Genomic DNA, 4,817 nt, shown 5'->3' on the forward strand with positions numbered 1-4,817 from the left:
ATTGTGGTGTCCAGTTAATGCTCATCTTCCTCCCGGCTCTGGGACCACCTGCCTTGTCAAGGTCTCATTCCTCTTTCTGAGTTCCATCTGCTCTCTGCATCTGACCTCACTATTCTTGCCTGTTCTCAAGGATTTGGTTCCTCCCTCTTTGTCTCCATTGCCTGGGATCTTCCTACCTGTCTTTTGAGCTCCCTCCAAGGCCCTGAACAGGTCTCCATTCTGTGTCCCACATCTGGTTCAAGAACAACAGCTCCATCTCCATCTCATCTGTTTTCCTCCCTGGTTTCTCCATACCTGGGTACCTCCAGTCCCATCACCTTTCCAGCCACCTGAACAAAACTAAGGTTACTCTACACCAGCGGCTCACAGTGTGCCCACAGCTGTGCAGGTGCCAAGTAAACCGCATTCCTGGGATTAATTCCATCATCTTCAACGACACACAAAGACAATGACCATCCAGGCTTGGTCATCCAGACAATGACCATTCTGGCTTCTCATCCCAGAAATTAGAGGTCAGTCCATGGTCAGCCAGACTTGCCTTTCCCATTGGCTGTGAGGTAAATATCTATTTCCCTTCCTAGAAAGCATGGAATTGGAAGTCTTCTTTCAATTTCAATATTTTATGTCCAGGTTTCAAGCGTAGGAGTGAAAGAAGGGTTAAGAGGTTTAAAGGTTAAGGGTTAAGACCAGTTAAGGGTTGAAACAGAAAACTTGTCAGCCAGAATGATGGCTGCCTCCTCTGTCTCCATCTGCTTGCTTTCCGGTAATAGGAATGTAGTGACCAGGGTCCCGGTCTGGGGGACAGACATGCTGTGAGGAATCTCTACTATGCCACTCACTAGCACGAGTGATACAAACTGAGGCAGGTTAGTTACTCACTTGGAGCCCCCAACCTTCTTTTCTTTCCCATCAGAAGCATTGCTGGTAAAAGCCGTGTGTATAATGCATGGAAAGCAGCGAGAGACAGCACCTGGCACAAGACAGGCCTTTGTTAAAAGTCATTGTCTCTTCCCTTCTTCTTCCCAGTTCAGCCCCTTGATGTAATCCTTCCACTACCTGGGCAAGGATCCTGTTTGATGAATCTTACATTTCCCTACCCTCTATCCTAGGAGACTGGTTTTTGCATCCTGATGACTTACTTAAGCATTGATTAGATGAAATGGATTTGGAAATTTGACACACTGTAGGTTAGGAAATAAAAATGAATCATATTAAAATATAGTTGAAAATAATGAAAAACTATCGGCACAGGAGAACCAGAAAGATGAGGAGAAGCCGGCCTAGGAGTTGAACACAGGGTGTTTGCCAACTGGGCTCTGCAGGGGTGAGCCGTGGTACGAAGCGAGGACTCTGGAGTGCGACAGCGGGGTCTGGAGTCAGGTGGGGCCCCGCATCTAGTAGAGTTATCAGCCACAAAGTAAATGTTCGTGTGATAACCAGTTAATGAAGTCGCTTAATGTTTTAATGTGCTTGAATCCTAATTGTATCACTTCCAAGCAATGGTTTTACTTCTCTGAGAATAAGATTTACTAATCTGTAAAATGGGAATAATAGGGAGGAAAGTCAGGAAAATGACGGAGTCCCCGGCACGCAGCTTGTGGGTTACGCATCGTAGACATGACTGCTGTCGACTTTCTGTTTTACCTGGGCCTGACTGGCATTGTTGTTTGGAAATACAGTTAATAAATATTCCAGGATATTAACAATCATATCCCATGGCATATTGGGCGAGCTTTCAGGATACTGAAGCTAGAAGAAATAGTGATGGGTGTGGGATCAACAGTGGGGTACAAATCAGACCAGCTCTAAAGCCCACAATCTATGCCGCACTGAGCAAGTCACCTTACCTTTCTGACCCTTCGTGTCCCCATGAGTATGGAATAGTTGTGATGAAGGTTCTTTACCATTTCTGAAAATATCTCAGTAGGAATAATTTCCCTTCAAAGGTCCCTCTATTCTTAAGAGTAATCAGTCAGAAAATAAGGCCATACCTCTCTAAGTACTGGCCAGTAAAAACTTCTGTGTGTTTGGGAGGTGAGGGTGGACAGGGAAGGGAGTGGCCATGAGGGCAGGGGGAGGGAAATGCAGGAACAGGGGCTGAACCAAACCAACAGTATGGGACTCATATTTTACATCTTCCCTTCCAAAATCCCTGTCAGAATTGTGCTCTTAGTTCTCCTTTCCCAGTAAGAAAACTAAAATTGCAAGATTTGAATTACCTTGCAAAAGGTCAACGGAGGGAAAACCCTTTTGTGTTCCCATTGCTAGCCCTTCTTCTTCCCAGTGTCTCTGGTCAGCTACTGCCTGGACCATACATTCGATGAGGGTGACTGGTGTCTGGCCTCCAGTCCCACCTCTGTGATGCTCAAAATCAGCATCGTTTTATTTCCCTGCAGGAACCTAGACTGGTCCTGAAGGAAAAGTCCAATCTTAGCACAACTTCCAAGGCCCCATGTGGTCTGCCTCCAGTGCCCCCCTGGCCATCCCCACCTTCCACGGTCACCCTTCCACTCTGGTTCCAGAACACCTTCTCCATAAACTGCCCCTGAAGGTAAGATGTGTTCCTGGCTCTCACGCATCACGTAGGATGTCAGACACATCAGAATCAGCCAAGCACATAGGTTACCTGTCCAGTCTATCTTTTCTCTCTCACCCTCCTCCTCATCGGTCACTTAACAAAAGCTAACATTAATTAATCACTAATAATCAAGGTGCTATTTTAACTGCTTTAAATAATTTTGTTTCAGGGGCATCTGGCTGGCTCAGTGGGTAGAGCGTGGAACTCATGATCTCGCAGTCATGATTTCGAGCCCCATGTTGGACATAGAGCTTCCTTAAAAAAATTTTTTTCAGGGCACGTGGGTAGCATAGTTAGTTAATCATCCCTCTCTTGGTTTTGACGCAGGTCATGGTCGCAGGGTCGTGAGATGGAACCCTGCGTCGGGATCCTCACGCAGTAGGGAGTCTGCTTGGAGTTTCTCTCTGTCTTCCTCTGTCCTCCGCCTTCCCCTGCAACTCAGGCTCTCTCTCTAATAAATAATTTTTTAAATAATACATGAACACATAATTTTGTTTCACTTAAAACCTTGCCATAAACCTATGACAGGGCATTTTATTTCCATTCACCTCACAGAGAGTTTAAGTGGCTTATCTAAGGTCCTACAGCTAGACCCTACAGGGCCCCTCAACCACAGTGTGCACACCAACCCCTGTAGGGTTGAACCTCTCCTTCTTCGTGCTCTCGGAAGCCTTCCCATCTTTCTGGGTGCTGTTTGCTCGGTATAGAAGGCCTGCTTCTCTTCATCAGGCTCACACCTGCTCATTCTCTCATTAGCCAAGCAATTATTAGGCCTGCTATGGCACCAAATACTCGGGAGTCTGAGACCACAGAGATAAACAGACAGGGCCTCGGCCCTCTGGAGCTCACCATTCGGAAGCGAGATGCACATGGAAACACGCACAGGATGGGTGAGCTGTTTGGCATCATGGGGCATACGTGAAAAGGGTATGCAGCAAAAGAGAAACATAGCCTGCCTGTTTCATAAAACATTACCATTTTTCAGTATAAAAATACTACATAGAAAATATATTTTTAACCTAAGATCAGTTTCAATTGTTAACAGATCAGCCATCTGAAAGCCTCTAGTTTTTTTCTTTCCTCAGTGTAATGACTTCTGTAATATCTTCTGTAATATCTTCTGATGTTCCTCCTATTCCCCCCTTCCCCTCTCCCCTGTGCACCTTCCCTCTTTCCTTCGTAATCATCCTTCAGAGACGATATGATTGCCTCCTTTCCTTCCTCTATGCCAGGCATTGTGCCCACTGCTCATCCTTCAAAACCGAATTCAGGCCCTCCTTCAGAAGACCCTTCTTGGACTGTAAGATTCCTAAGAAAATTGAGTAGGGTCCCCTTCTTTCTGTTCTCACTGTGTCGTGAGAGCTGATGGAGACCATGGTGGGAAGGTATGTTGTCTGGCTCCCCAAGAGACAGTGTACCCCTGCAGAGATGGTCTGATGCAGTCCCTGCACATAGGTAGTTGATGGAAAAGGTTAACTATTCATTCTCTGTATAAATAAATTTCATTCGGGAAGAAACCATGATGGATGCTATAGGAATTATGCAGACAAAAGGGCTTGATTAGATAACTGAATTTCTCTTGCAACCTGAGATTCTGTGAAAGGTTCCAAACTCTGCAAATCCTGTGGTCACTGATGCAGGGCAGCCTGCATGCCTAATCTCTTTTGGCACAGCCTATCTCGTGATAGTGGGCATCTCTGCCCATCTCTTTACTTAAGACTCATGTAGAATCTCTGATTTTGGCAGAGACTCCTTATTGCCTTTGTCTTCCAAAGTATTAGAATCTCAGATTTTTAGCTGAGCACATGGCCACCTGGAGTAAAATCTCATCTCTTAGCCTCTCTTACTACCAAATGTAGCTAATGGGAAGTTAGCAATAGTGTTTTGTAAACTTTCCCCTTCTGTCTTTAAAAATAGGAGGTATGGAACGCCTGGGTGGCCGAGTCCGTTGAGGGGCTTACTCTTGGTTTCACTCAGGTTATGAACTCGGGGTCCTAGTATGGAGCCTGAGCTTACTCGGGAGTGTGCTTCAGGATTCTCTCCCTCCCTCTCTCTTTGCCCCTTTGGCTAACTGACACTCTCTCTTTCTAAAATAAAGTAAGAATTCTTTAAAACATGTAGGAGGTATAGGGACACTTGGGTGGCAAAGTCAGTAAAGCATCTGCCTTCAGTTCAGGTCATGGTCCCAGGATCTGGGATCGAGCCCTGCATCAGGCTCCCTGCTCAGTGAAGAGCCTGC

The sequence above is a fragment of the Mustela nivalis genome (genome assembly GCF_964662115.1).
Source record: "Mustela nivalis genome assembly, chromosome: 2".
Classification (NCBI taxonomy): Eukaryota; Metazoa; Chordata; class Mammalia; order Carnivora; family Mustelidae; genus Mustela; species Mustela nivalis.